The following is a 15,874-nucleotide window of genomic DNA, read 5'->3' as shown; positions in this document are numbered from 1 at the left end:
CAATTAAAAGAAAGGAAGCTTTCCCAATATAGCTATGCTGTATAAATGCAAGAACTTCATAAAACCCGTCTCTCTTTACTTCAATCATTTAAGCAGCCCATAAAGACTCTCAGGTTAAAGAATTAATCTTCAGTTCCAAGCTGAAAGTCTTCAAATATGGTAATTCATGAGGGATCTTTGAAAGAGCAGAGTTGTGCCGACCCTTCCCAGCAAGTCATTACTGAAAGGGCTTTGTGATAAATAGTAGTGTGCTAATGACCTGTGGATGGGCTTTATAGGGAAAGGCACTGATCTCTTGGGGTCAGTAAAGATGGTATTGCAGATTTAGGAAGAATAAAGGTGTTAATACTTCTATTCCAGACACAATCCGTCCCAAGCGGTTAAAATCTCTACTGAAATCCCTACTACAGGGTCATTTAATACCTTTCAGTTCTTTACACTTGACTTATGCTCTGATTCTGTGTGCTGTATAGAACTGCTCTTGTATGTAACAGCCACTGAACTCATGGCTATTAAAAGCTATCCTTCGGTTTCTGGAAGGATTTGCAGGGCTATTTTTTTTATTATTATTTTTAATTAACATTTATAAGGCTTTTTGTGGTTCTCAGAGAGTAGCGTGAATGCAAGGCTTTCTTTCTTACTGTGCCAAGTCTGGAGTTTTCCTCCCAGGCCTCCATTCTTTGGGAGTCAAGTGGCGCTGAACAGGGGCTGAGCCCCAGCTGGAGAGCCTGGCACACCAGCCACTCCACTTTGCTTGCTGCAAATCTTGGACTCCAGCAGTTTCAGTGACTGAGATGACTGTGACAAGAATTTCTGCCCACAGGTGCTGTGTTGCCATAGTGCTGCCTTCTAGGTGTGCGCTCATAGTTGTTACCTTGTGCAGCCAAGGGCTATGTCTGACCTTGGAAATACAGCAGGAAAAAAAGATGCTCATACCTCCTTGTTCCCTGGAATAGATAAATAGATCTTGGCTTTTTTTTTTTTCCTAATTCATTTTTACCCCAATTATTCATATTGTAAAAATTATTTTTTTACTTTTTTTGCAGTCTTGAAGACCTGGGTGACTGTAAACTTAAACAATCTCTTCAAGAGCAAAAACTTTTTTTTTTTTTCCACTCAGTTTTCTCTTCAGCTTTTCTGTTATTCTTCAGGCTGTTGGCTGTAGAAATTAGAGCTGTAGGTAGGTGCGCTCTTTTTCATATTGCCTAGCAGCATCCCTTTGCTCTCCCCCTGCAGTCTTAGGACACCCTCCAGCAAGGCAAGAAATGCTATTTGAAATAGCAAGACTGCTATTTCAAATATAAAGGTAATTAGAAACACCCCTACCCTGTCCAAGGGAAAGAAACACTGAAGCCTGAAGTGAAGGTAGTACTTTCTTCTTCTATGGCAATACAATGCTCTGGGCAGAAATGATTGCAAAATTTGAATGACTATGAACTTGCTGGAATCTTATTTTGTCTATGCAGTTGAATTCTGCTGAATCCTTTCTCCCACAATAATCCCTGTCTAAATTTGAGGGGAGGTGGGGGGAAAGACAATATTGGAGAATTTTGAAGAGAACTGTATTTATCCATATAACTCTATGAAACAGAAGGAGAAATTTTTCTATAACTTGGAAGAGGTAATGAAAAAAACTTTTAAAAATTTAAATGTTTAAATATAGAGCCTTCATATCTGGTCTGACTCTTTGCAGAGGTGGTTAGTGGCCCACAGATCCTGTAGGAGGTATCATTCAGTGCTTGAGAATGACACTCCCTCCCAGCCCCCCTCCCCCACCCCCCCCACCGAAAAAAATATATCCAGCAATTCATTTTGTTTTAACTGTGCATTCCTGTCCCTAACAGAACTGTTGGTGTCTAAGTGTGCAGTTGCAGAATGAGAAGAAAAAAGCTCTCAAAATTCGTAAAACAGATAACATATTTGAGGAGCTACTCTAATATCTCCTGGGCTAGATGAGATAATGCATGATTAGAATATTTATAATCACTGATGAGAAGTAGGAATAATAATATTCACTGCTGCAGTATTCTTTAACTTCTCTGCAGGTTGAAATGCCTATTAAAGTAGTAGCAGCATGTGGAGTGCTAACACAATGCATAAGGCTCGTTGTGGAGGAAAGTGTTTTAAAATAACTTCTAAGTCTGCAATTTTTCTCTTTGTCTGGGAATGAAATCTCACTTTGCTCCCAGATTTAAATCCTGCTTTGATGAGATGCCTTAGGAAAGCTACCTTTCAAGGTAGCTTGTCCTCTGTCTCCTTCTAGTGTTAATACATACTTAGAAAACATTATGAAAAGTAATGCAGAGGATGTTCAAACATTAATAACACACTCATTTTCTTTTCTAATGGTTGAATGACTTTGCATTGTCTGTACATTTTCACTTCAAATACAGGCAGCCTTTCTTTGAGTTGAGTGAAGGTATTTGCACTTTTCTAGCATGTGGTTAATTTTCAACTGTCCCTTTGAAGTGCTGTTTCAGGCTACAATCCTCCAAGCAGTATAGCACAAAGCCCAGCTGGATTTGCACTGGGGCAATGTGCAGGGTGGAAGCCACAGTAGGTTCAGTCTAGCGGGGAAATGAGAAAACCCTTGCAAAGCCAGCAGAGAGGTCAGGAAATGGGAAGCTTTTCAAAGTTTCCTCGCCTCCTTCCAGCCATCCTCAAGCACCTGCTTTGTGAGTTGTTGTCTTTGGCTAAGATTTTTTTTACAAAGCCTTGTCTGTGTGGCTCTTTTTCAGAATAAGAGTTTTCAAGAAAAACATTGTGTAGGCTGAGAGACATGCCAAAATTAGAAGTTAACAATGCTGTATTATGGATATTAGGACTGTGCTCTTCAAATGCTTCCAGTAAGCCCTTGTTCAGTTGGCTTTATTCTTTGTGTGATTCTAGTTTGCAGAAATCCATTTTTGTATCCCTTTGAAAGTCTGTCAAAATCTTCTCCTCTCCTGTCTCTTATGTATGTTGTCTCTGAGGGTTTAGTCCTGCAAGATGTTGAATGTGCTGGATATAATTAGAGGCATAAAAAAATTCTTCTGTGCCTTGGTTGTTGCTCATGCTGACTACTTATCATACACCAAGCACTTTACAGGCACGTAAGGTAAAGATGCCATTCCAGGTGTCTTTCCATACACTTAAGCACTAATCATGTCAGTGGTACTCTTTTCATTCTTGAAATTACACACCTGCTTTGCTGCACTGGGACCAAAATGCTCAGCGTTTTGCAGAATCACCCACTTAAAGACTGTCTATGGTGTAAAGTTTGCTGTATCTACCCAGAAACCTGAAGTGTTTCACATGAATTCATTTCTTCACAAAATATGATCACGTAAAACAGAAAGTGAGTCAAGTGTGCTCTTGGTGCAATGAGTGATGGCAGTCCGGTCCACGGCTGCAGCTGTGCCACAGCTCCCATTTCCAGTTGCTGCCCTCAGCAAATTGTGTCTAGCACCAAAAAGCGGAGTTCTGGGGAGAAGAGGAGAGCATGACTCATATCAGGGCAGGAGGCTTCTGCTTGCATCATAAGCTTTTTTTTTTTTTTTTTTTTCCTGAGGAAGAAACAGATATGACACGAACAATACTTGCCAAATATGACAGATGAACAGACTTTTACAGAGCAACAATATCATGTGCAGTTTGATTGCTCACTGTTTGGCAGACAAGGATCCAAGGAGGTAAATGATTGCATCTGAGCCTCACCTCACTGACTCAGTGACTGTAATGTTCTCCTTTAATATATGGAGTATCTTTGTTATATAGTGTTCCTTCAGATTTCCAATAGAAAATAATTTGTTCTTCTTTTGTAGTTTTTCTTCTCAGCTGAAGGTGTGAGTATGAACTTTCTCCCTGTTGGCAAGCATTGAAAATAATTTTTAGTATTTCTGTGTCTACAGCTTTCATAACAAGTGGACCATAAATCCCCTATCTAATATTGTGTGCTCTGTAATACCACCAATATATCATAGCAGTATTTAATTTTTTTAACTGGAGTCACATGAGGGCTCGGGTTATAAACTGTATCTCTGTTCCAAATCTTCAGCAGTTTATCCTGACCCACCTCATGGTCATCTAGTTTTTTTCCAGAACATGCTTTAGAGTAAGTTGTGTGATGTTTTATACTTACCTTTATTGATATCATCCTGAACAACAAAAACAAAAAACAAACAAACAAACCAAAGAGGAATACTATTTTATGCTTCTTTATTTTTTTTCTGAGAACTTTATTCTTAACATTTTTTTTTCTGCTCATCAACACAACTAATTTTGATTAAAAGATTGAGGTTTTCTTGAAAGAATGTGTATATTTATTCTGCAAGCCACAATACTCTATTCTTTAATTAAGTATGCTCTGTGAGCTGAATTAAGAAAACGCAGCTTACACAGAAAGAAAACTTACTGTTATAACTGTTTTAAGGATGAGAAATGGTTCATTTTTCTGAAAGTTTGACATAATGCAAGTAGCTAGGGTACAGAATATGACTCGGGGAATGCTTGTTTATGGATAGTCTTTGTATGTGGAGTCCCATGGTGGTCTCTCTTCATGGCATCCAAGCGTAATGCATCTCCTTGTTTACATCATCTTATGTAGGTATAACATGAAAATCCATAAGTTTTTCTGATAACTAAAAGAGAAGGCAATGTTCCTTTTAAAGAGCTTTGTATGTCTATACCAGGCGATTGTAAAGCTTCTCAAGGGACATCTCTTTCATAATCTCAGTGCACAACTTGCACATCCCAGGCTCCTAACACATAATCTTTTAAACTGTAGAAAGAGCTCTGCTCTGTAATACTAAGACTCCAACAAAGATGAGTCATGTTTATGACACTGGGCATAGTTAAACTACTTATGCTATACATCTGTTTAAACTGAAGTAGGCAAAATACGCAGTTACTGAAGACAGCCCGTAAATCTGGCATTCATTCAAGGCCTAGAGCACTCAGTTAGTGTCAGTACAGACATGTAGGAGTGTGGCCATGGGGGTCGACAAACCCCATGGTTGGTGATAACATCGGACTCATCGGATAACATGAGGCCAGAAGGAATGGAAAGAGTTTAGAAAGAACAAAGAAGGGTGAACACCTTGCTGTCTCAGACTGCTTGTTCTCCAGCCATTGAGACATGGAAGTTGCTGGGTGTTTGCGGTTGCTGGGCAAAATTGTTGACCAATGAACGGTTAGTGGAAAAGTACTGCTGTAGAGCGAATGGCTCTGTCCTCAATAAGAAAGAGTTGAAGTTATGTCATCAATAAAGTGGTAGCAGTTACTGATCCTAAAAGAACCCTGGTGTCTGTGTGGTCGTTATGCCACGCAGAGACATGGGACGACTTTTAAAGTTATCAGTTTATGCCAAGTCTTTTGTAACGTACTTTCAGTGCCTAGTGGTAAGAGGAAAGAAGAAGATAATGATAGCTCACCTGGGGATGATTCTATTATGCAGAATAATCTGAAGCTATGCAGAAAAACATATTGTGAGCAGGAATGGACCCTAGAGATTTTTTTTTTTTTTTAATCTTGAAAGGCATAGCTTTCTTGCCACTGACAAGGCTTTACATTAGATGGTTGATTCAAAAAAGCTTGGCATTTATCTTAATTTTGCTCTTTTCAACTTCAGTGACACCGTTTTGCAACTGAGTGGGAGTTAAGTTAGAATAGTGCTGAACATTTTTGACAGTTTCAATTTTTTTTTCAAGGTCATTATTTCCTGGATTTCCAAAGGATTCTACTTGCGTGGTCCACAGAAATTATACGTTTCAGACTCACTCTTGCATATGTTATAGAGCCATAGGGAATTTCAGAAAATTTGGAACAAAGTCTCAACATTTGTTTCTTCTCTCCAGACAGTTGTGAATAAAATATACATATATATATATATATATTTCTTTTCTGCATGTAAGCAGGTTTATGTGCTTTTGTAGACAAATGGAGACAGAGAGGTACAGCTTATCTGATGTTGTGGTGTGTTGAAAACATTGGTGTGGTTTTTTTTTTTTTTCCTCACAGCTGAAGTTGCGAGTAGGAATTTATTCCCTGTTGGGAACCATAGATCTAAAAGAGTTGCTTCCTTAAATATATTTAAAAACAAAAACAACAAGCAAAGCAATACTCATTGTGTCATTAGGCAGTCTTATTCTGGCTGTTTTTTCAGCACAGCTCCCTTACATCCTTGCTCATGACTTAAGCAGAAGCAAGGCTGCCTTTTGATGCTGGAGCCCTGTCACAGAATCACAGTACACTGGGTCTTTCTCTGGTGCTACCATTTTTTTTTCTTTTCTTGCTTTTTGTCCTCCACTAAGTCACTAATCACTGCTGGTATCACTTTGGACCACTAGGTCCAACAGGCACTTCTTGCCTTGCCCTGGGCCCAGGACCTCTTGCTAAAGCTACTGAAAACGTTTGTCAAATTAAAAGAATGATGAATGAAACTAAAAAGGTTTTCAGTCTCTTGACTTGGTCAAGATAAGTTGGTAAGGTCATGTATGGCTGCCTTCCCGGAGTTTTAAGATGCAGGGGTTGAGAAATAAGGCATACAACAGGTCTGGGACCCTGAGTGATGCTCCTGTATGGCTGGCTGCGCTTCCTAGCCCTTATGTTTTTGTACTGTTGCAAGGAGAGAAGAGGAATAAAGATTCTCTGAGGACAAATCCCTTCTCACAACACCTAGCAAGCTGAAAATAGACCTGAGGATAATAGCAGGGATTTTCCTCCTAACCTTTGTGCAGAAATGCTTTTTGAAATGGGATTTCAAGGAAACAAACCTTGGAAGCTTGGAGCCTTGTTAATGTCTACTTCTAAAAAGAGACCTGTAAAAACAAGTGAAGGAACTGGGGCAGACACATTCCCAGTTAGGTATCTACTGATTCACATTAATAGTAAGATCTGACTGTGCCCAGGGAGCTGGATTTCCACCTTGCATTCTCCTCTGAACACCAGATCTGAAAAAGAGAATTAAGTTTCTTTGCTAATGGATTTTGTTCTCTTGTGAAAGTCTGTGAAAGTGCTTATGTACACGTGGGCGTATCAAAGTCCTAAATTCTTCTGGGGAGGGTGAGCAATCATCAGTGCCTAAATCACTTTTGAGATTTAGGTTCTTTAGGGAACACCTTCAAAAACACCTAAAGCTTTTTATTGTATCTTTGTCAGAGTCAGACTTTCTTTCTGTTTACTGGGAGGGTGGAGAGGTGTTACAAACACAGAAATTCACAGATTGGATTTGCTGAAGAAAACAAAAAGATTGGCATCAAAGACAAGAGCGAGTTCAAACTGTATGAAAGATTTGTTTAGAAAAATCTGGGACTGGTACTAGAAACAATTTTCTATTAGAGTAACAGTTATTGTAGTTTTTCATTTTTAAATGGAATGTGAAACTGTTGGACACATTCTCTTTTGAAGGAGCGAGACACTAGAGTACAGATCTTTGTTTAAGGAAATATGAGAATGTCAGGCATCATGTATAAGGGGACTTTGAAGTATATTATTAAACTTTGTACTTGAAGGAATTAAAGGTTGTTAAATAGCTTTGTGTGGAAGAGCTTCAAAACATAATGAGCAATAGTGAATGATCTGCAGTTATTAAATTTACGGTAAGCAGAACCTAGTAAGTCTTCCTTTTTATGTATAATAGAAACATGAAAATTATGGAGAAGGCATGTGAGATGGGGACTGGATGGATCAGGAAATGTCCCTTAAATTACTTAAACTTAGTATTTAAGTAATTATTTAAATTAAGTATTTAAGTATTTTATAGACATAATGCAAGTCAGCTAAGGTACAGAGTTTGTCAGGGAATGCCTGTTTATAGTTAGTTGAGTGGGTGTGGAGTCCTCTGGCTGTGTTAGCGTTTTAGATCCAGATAGTAGTGATGGAACAGCCGCTGCTCAAGCTGTTGAGTAAAGTGGGTTGCTCTGTTCTTGGAGTGGATTCTTGTAACGGTGTATTCAGCTGAGCTCTGAGTTTTTGTGTTTCGACTGATGAAAGCTGTGTTTTTGTGTTAACCTACGGGGAGACTCGTAGATTGCTGGGCACAGATCACACTTCCAAGTTGTAACTTTACAGTAGGGATGTTCTAACTCAAAAAAATTTCAGGCAAGAGAGATCCATGCATTTACATATTTTAGGAGGAAGCTGAGAAGTATAAAAGGACACAGGAGGTTAGGATGTAAGTGTACTTCTGTTAAAGCCCTAAAATCTTTTAATTTCGGAGAGGTCATCAGTTGCATGCTGCCAACAGTGTATAACAGTTCAAGTTCTTTAGCTTTATTTATTTATTTTTTTACAGTTGTTTCCCTGCTTAGGACCTGTGTGGGGATGTGTGGAAGGATGTTGTCCGAAGGGAACCTGTCTTCAGCAGAGAAGACCATGAATCCCTGGAGACAAGAGCCAGTGGGATGGTGACATTGTTTGACTTGCTTTGACTGAATTTCGGTTTGGAAGGCTGTGCTTGACAGGGAGACTGGCACAAAATAAAGTAGGACACAAATTAAAACTGCACTTACTACTCTGCTGTAATTGCTCTTTTGTATCTTCACAGTGCATTTTAGGTGTGCCCAGTACCTGGGTTTTCTTTGGAAGCAGCATAATCCACCTTGCACAAAGGCATCCTTAGTTTCTATTTTAGTAGTGACTGATGCAGGTTTATTTCATGCCCTGGATCCATGGCTTTTAAGATTATCCTAAGGAAGGCATTGTTCAGAAGCATTTGGAAGAAGCAAACAGCCAAGAGGAGAAGACTGAGCCAACGACTGGATTAGGGAAGGGAGCAGGCAGGACTGAGACACCTACAGCTGGGAGAAAGAGGCTGACAGCAATCGGAACCAGTGATCTGGAGCAGAGGAAGGACATGGCTGGTGGAATCTGGCAACTGATCCAGGGACAGAAGCTAGCCATGCATTAACTATGCCACGTAAAGAAGTTTTGAACGACTAAAGAAAAACCTTGTATCCAGAAAAACTGTTTATAGCATCATTTGTCCAGACTATAAATTAAGAAATCCAAGTTAAGATCTAGACCTTTAAAAAGCAAAAAGAAACAAAAACATCCCCATTTCTGCTACATCTCCAGGTGATAACAGTATGTTGTCAACTAAATCAATGTAAATGAGTGCTGAATTCAGTGTTTTCTCACTTAGCTGTGAAGTATTGAGTGTTTCTTCAGTGGCATTTTATTCAAAGGTACCAGCTGGAAAGGAGGAGGAGAAGCTGTGGTTCCAGAGACTCACTGTCAGCTGTTCCATGCAGCACCACTGACTGCTAGATCCTGCTTTGGGGCATTCATCGTACATGTGGCTTCTGAGGGCTTCCTGCGCTCCCATTATCCTATTATTTTTTTCTCCTTTTGTGAGTTCACCAGATGACTGAATGCACAAGGTTAATATTGAACTCAGTGAGTCCTTAGATGGAACTGCTACAACTTGATGGAAAGTCATATTTCTTTTTTTGAAGATGGGATAATCTAGTAGTGCCAATGGCTGTTTGCACATACGGAAAAAAAAAGGTGAGTCTGTAAGATCTGATAACGTTCTCTGTTCCCAGTATCTTGCAATAAATGCCATAAAAAACCCACTGAGTGAGGCACAGCTGTAGTTCTTCTACACTATTACAGAGCAAGTACTTTCAAAAGTATCCATTGGAGGACACTAGAACACAACAAATCACAGGAAATATGCTGTAAAAAAAAAAAAGTACATTTCTCTTTCAAAGAAGAAAAATGAAAGTAAAACGTTGTTTTGTTTACATAGCCTGAAAATCATTTATTACCTGACTGTTTTTCTCTGTTGTACCTTCTATAGATTCATTCCTGCTTTGTTTTTGGGACAGGTGGGAGGTACCTACTTTCTAACTGCATGTATTTTCATGTGTTCTCTTTTTAAATAATACTCAGATGGGCTCAAGCTTTCCTGTATGTGTTTTTTTTTTTTTTCCTTTTTAGTTTTTAATTCTTTGACAGTGTTATATTAGCTTTTGTCTCATATATATTTCAAATGATTACTTTCCTTGTATCACCTTGCTTAAATCTCACAGCAAAAGTTCAGTAAGTCTCTAGTCATACAACTGAGTTATAATTCAAATAATGAGACAGTGCTGGACTGCACAACATCTTTGACTCAACATGCTTTTTTGTGAATGAAAACAAGATTTCAGAGTTTGATTCAATCTAACACGAATTAACTGTCATCTGCTTTCCCAATGGCAGAATCCTACTCCTTTCTGTCCACTTCCAAAGCACTGAAAATGGCAGTTGCTGAAATGATTTTCCTCCTCTGCTGTTCAGAGGGTGGAGGTAGCAGGTGTCACGTGTAAGCTGTTTTTATTGTTTGTCTTTGCCTCTAGTGTTCTTTATAGCTCAGCCCCTTTCTATCAGTTGTATTATTCTCTGTGGCCTTAAGCTCAGTTTTCTCTTCAGCTTCCATGCCAGTCCTTCTCCATTTGAACCAATCTTTCCTATCGACTTGAAATGCACTGGTAGCAGGATGCACAGCCTTGCTGTGTCATTTTCTCTTGGAACTGACCATTAAACATGAAACTCTTATTCATGTCTTGCTTCTTATCTGACTTCCTTGTGAGGATATTTTGAAAGACGGATGTATGAATAAATGTTCAGTAGGGAGTGGTAGGAAGAAGAAAGATAGAAGTTGTGCGTGGGATAGTGTGTGCTTTCTGGTTCTACTACTCTGTTAACTTTGTGGTCCACTTGCTGTCATGTTTTTCTTTCGTTGTTCAATTGTAAGTAAAGCTAGGTTGTATTTCCATTTTTTATATGCATTTCATTAAACTATACATAAAGTATTTATGAGGTGGCTTATAATGTAATAGTAGTTTCCAAAGAGGAAAATATCATATTAAATAATATTTATAAATAATTCAGTTGAATTGGGCTTGTCACTCCTTAGTTTTACATATGGTCCAGTTCTGGAGTGCTAAGTGTCTTTACGCTTTAGTGACCTTTATACAACTGCAAGTTTAGTTCCTAGTTTAGTTTAAAGGGCAAACTAATACTTTGCAAAGTTCATGAATCACTGTAGGTATACACACAAAGAAACCGTAATCACTCATGACATTTCCATTTTATTGCACAAAAATTTAACTGTGGACCACAAACTTCAGTTAATATTTTGTGCTTCCATTTCCCTGTTAACTTGCCCGTGGTGTCTGTCTCTGCTTATGCTTGTGTGCAAAACCCAGCCATTGGTTTTGTTTTAAATTGTAACATAATGGTGAGATTCTGGTAGACAGATGTTCTGTTTAGAAGGTGGCTTCACAGTGATATGTCTGATTAACTTATTCCTGGACCCTCCTGTTTATTCCTATACCCTATATGCATCTTCCTCAAATGTTTTCCTGATGCCTACTCTAGACATCAAAGTGTTTATTATCTGACCCTATGTAATATTAAGCCTTGTGCAGGATGTCTGCTTTTACTTATTGAAAGCCACCATTACTGTTTAATTCAGGGCAGTGTGGTACCGCACCAGCTTCTACAATCTTATGGGGCAGCCTGCTAGGAAAGCCATTTGTCACAAACAACATTGAGATATTTTTTTTCTTATGCTAGGGAGAAAGGTGAAGGGATAGCCTTTGTGTTTTTCAGCTTGCATGTGTGTAAAACAATGAAATCCCTAAGATTTAACCTACAGTTCTGCCTATAATAAACCATATAGCTCCCCTGCTACTCACATCAAGTGTTGTCTGTCTTCAGTGATTGCCTTGCTATTTTCCTCGACTCTAAGTGCTATTTAACATGGTTCATATAGTTCACCCTGGCCTAATGCTTGCAGTTAAGATTATATTTCACATTTAGGAAGAAATCTGAATTGAATAATACCAAACTGAAGCTCAGAAAATCTAAAGAAATTATGCCAGAAGTGCTCAGAAATCCCTAAAACAGTTTTCTGATTTGATATTTGAGATAAAAGAATGCAGCATGTTTTCAAGTTTATATGACTGCTGCCTTCGAGGATTTATTTAAACCCTAACTTTGACAATTATAACTATTATCAAAATTGCTTAATAGCATAAAATATTTGTGGCTTCCAGAAGCCCTTAACTTCTATTATGGTAACTCCAGTTTCTGCTCATCTGCAATTCATCAGGTACACTGAGTCTTATGTGCTTTAGAGCTCACAGATGGAATTGAATTCTGCCTTTACGGTGATGATAAATTGCTAATGAATCCAATATAAGCAGCCTGAAGAGAAATGGTGACTGTCTCAGACTTGCCACTTCTAGGCATGAACATTAATATTCATTATGGCCAAGGATTTTAGTTAAATTAAAGGCTATTTGATTCTAATATAAGTCAGGAACCTTCCTCTGTATTTGTGTTAGAAGTTGTCACTGGTTTGAATCTTTTCTAATCTAGACTGTCTACTGTGCCCAAATTTATCTTGCTTATGCATCGTGAGTTCCTGACACAAATGTTTGTTAACAACAGATGCCATGAAATTAATATGAAGAGGTATACTGTCATTTACAAAATAAATAAATAAATAAATCAGGTAGCTAAACCGAATTTAACCCCTTGCAAAAAATTGGAGGACAATTGACAGGAGCCTGCTTACATAAGATAGGAGTTTCATTTCACTGATTTTTTTTTTTTTTCCAAAATACAGCAGCCACAGCAATTTATAAAGTATCCTTGGAAAGCTGGAGTCCTGTTTTCTCCACAAAAGTCTGTAAAGTGTCTGAGGTAGAAGTTTGCAAATCCAGCCTAGGTCTTCATTGGAAAAGATTAGAAACTTGCTCTGTCTCCGTGTCTGTTCTGCTGTGCAATTTGGGACTCTTTTACACGTGAGAAAGTGACGGTACAGCAATCATGCATGCACACAACATGCCATGGTGTTAATTGTGCTGCCGTCACTCCACTGCAGGTAGGGTTTATTCTTAGGTAGATCAAAGCAGAAATCTACCCCAGCAGATCCTGGCCATGTCAGCAGAAAGACGCACTTCCAAAGGGAAGTCCTTTAAGAACTGTGGCAGAGCTGATGCTGTCCTAGCACAAGCCTGCCAACAGTCCTGCAGTGAGCAATCACTAGAAAAACATTTTTTTGAAATGAATCAACTCTTAAAGACAAGTTTCTTGGTGTGGGTTGTGGGGGGAGCATGTAAAATAACAATGACTTGAAAGAACAGGCAGAGCTGCTCAAAGCCCCAAACAGTTTGTGAATGCAGTTCACCATCTGAGCTTTATCTGAGGGCCCTCCAATGATTTCTGTCAAACTTTGCTCTGGTTAAGGGTATTCCCTGCCACCTGTCTGCCCCAAGCCTTGGATGGTGTCTCTGTGGTGGAGCTAGCTACACACCTGTAAACTCAAATGGGCTGTGTCACAAAACAGAGTGCATTTGCTTCCCCACCAAGAGGGGTGCTGCAGTGGTTATCGCAGCTGGGTTGCATAAACCCTCTTCAGTTACCTATAGGATTTGTAACATTAGTTTTATTTTCCTTTAAGTATAGACTTTGACTCATCTTCCTTAGGGATTCTTCTTTCTGCACTGCAAGGAAATAAAAGTTGAACTTAACTTGTGTATACAGAATAGAACACATCATGAAAAAAAAGAGTTGCAAAAAGACTTTTATACCAGCTGTTAGCAACAGGAACCAAACTTCTCCTTTATATTTTTTCTCATCTTTAAGTTGTGGTATTTTTTAGAGATTGCACATGAAAGTTAATATATTAGGTTTATCCTAGTAAACATAACTTTGGGACCTGCCTACCCTCAAATATTCTAAGGGTAACTAACATAGACTTGTGACTTTATTTATAAAGCACTTTGAAGAGGATAGTCTTTTACACAAGCTATAAAAAACAGATAATGATGATCTTTCTTTAATGTTTGTTTAGTTCAAGTGTATGAAACTGGATAGAGAATTTCTCTTTCCTAACTAGTCAGTACAAACCAAGAACCGATGTTCCTAATACTTAGTCTTGTCTTCTATAAGTAGGAAGCAATAAAAGATGCAAATTATTTCTTTTTACCAGGTCTTTTCTAAAGAACATTTCTTCTAAGGCTACAGTCTCCAATTCCATTTTTAATTTTCACTTCCATTAATGTTATTTTAAGAAGCTGCAGCTATGTGGACTGGAGCAACATCCAGTAATCCTTGTATGTGAACCATAATTTTAGGCCCTTCATTATTTCTACTGTCAGTACCTGTTTTGTTCATTAATTTAACCATAAAAACTTGCTGATGCTAGGTTAAGGTCTGGGCCTGTTGAATTACACAAGTGCACTCAGGATAAGTTTGGGGATTGACTTAATGCCACTGTGGCATTAAGGCGACCATGTCAGTGCAAGACTTGCAGCCAGGTACCGAAGAACAGAACAGAACGCAGGCAGAATTCAACAGGCAGAATGTAGCATGATGCACTTATTGCCCTCTCTGAGCACAACAGGGAGAGCTAAAGACAAATTCTAGCCTTAACTTGGAACTTTTTGACTCCTATGAGTGTAAGGTATACCATTTTAGTACAGGTTATTTTTTTTTTTTTTTTTTTTTTTTTTGTGATTTGATGTATTCACTTCACTATTTAAGTTCACTTTGACAGGACAGTTGTATAAGATGACATCACCTCAGAGATGTTGGAGCTAAGAGCTTTGTATTCCTGTGACTGTTGTTTCCAGAGAGAGAAGCAGAAAAAGTTAACGTCTTTTTAGCTTTTCTCCTTTATCCATTTTAAATACGATGCTGGTACCTATTAGTTATCTTCTGAATCCATCTTAGAAAAACTTAACAGGACTTTTTGAGCTAATTTTTCCTCAGAAAACAGAATTTGTGTAAAGTCATAAATACCCTATAATTTCATGCTAAAATATGTGAGAGAAGGAGAAAAACATGTTGAAAATGAGACAATAATCACTCCATGTTCACCACATCTGTGGTCATGTTTCTATTTTATACTGTTTCAAACATACCCTTGGTTCATCAGATAGTAACAGCTGCGAGTGGGGGGAAAAAAAAAGACCAAACAACAAAAAATATACTACCATCACCACCAAGAAACATGCAAATGTTCAGGTAGATTTCTCTATTTTTTAGTAATTCTCCAAGAATGACAAGTTGAATACATTCCACCTTCCACCCTATGCTTTTTCAGTTTTTGTTTTGCTAGCTTTAATGTCTAAGAATAAGTAAATAGTGATTGCTGCTTTCATTTTTGTGTCCCATATGAGGAATGAGTGTATGCAGCAGAATCCCTGTCGTGGTTCCTGTCATGAATCAAAATGACTTCACCTGTCACTTTTAGAGTTAAAATTTGTAGTCTTGGTACTCGGAAGAAGCATTTTACTGGGGATAAAATGACATGGTTCCAGAGCAAATTTCAGCTAGGAGGACTGGACTTGTGGAAATTTGCAAACTGAAGAGTCCTGATGATTTCCTACAGCAGATTTTGCGCTAAGCTTTAGTTGTGATGAACCATCATATAGGTGCTTTGAAGGTGACTGAATAAACCATGTGGAATTTGAACCAGGCTCCAGAGACACTAAATCTAATGGAGTGTACAAAGTTGCTTGTTAGATATAAGCAAATAGCAGCCCAGCCTTCTGGAAAGGTGACCAGAAAAAGTTCTGAGTGATTGTATTAGTTGATTAAATGCTAATTATGAGTGTAAGGTATAATTCTAATAATGCTGGCTTAAACACAAGAAAACATCTGTGGTAATTTGTCAAGGAAAAATGTTGCCACTTGTTTCTGCCTTTTTTCTTGTGTTGCAGTTTAGCCATATAGTCTTGTATGCACTTCAGAGCTAATTCAAAGGCCTAGAGGGATTGAATACAGAATTCAGATTGAATTTCTAATAACTCCATGCATGGACTTCCTCTCCTGATTGCAGAATGGAGGTCTGTGGTCTGAGTGGTTTGGAAGTAATTATTCTGGATGTACC

The 15,874-nt window shown here is 38.4% G+C and overlaps 1 long non-coding RNA gene across 1 annotated transcript in view; it reads left to right on the top strand.

Moving 5' to 3' along the window:
- The window catches only part of LOC106030277 (uncharacterized), a 31,787-nt gene extending 20,948 nt beyond the window's left edge, over positions 1–10,839 (top strand). The window contains exon 5 of the long non-coding RNA XR_010829231.1: positions 8,273–10,839. This is a non-coding gene — a long non-coding RNA (uncharacterized lncRNA). The remainder of the gene's footprint in view (positions 1–8,272) is intronic.
- Positions 10,840–15,874: the final 5,035 nt, after the last annotated feature.

Source organism: Anser cygnoides, chromosome 2 (genome assembly GCF_040182565.1).
Source record: "Anser cygnoides isolate HZ-2024a breed goose chromosome 2, Taihu_goose_T2T_genome, whole genome shotgun sequence".
NCBI classification, from domain to species: domain Eukaryota; kingdom Metazoa; phylum Chordata; class Aves; order Anseriformes; family Anatidae; genus Anser; species Anser cygnoides.
This window is presented reverse-complemented; position numbering and strand designations above follow the sequence as displayed.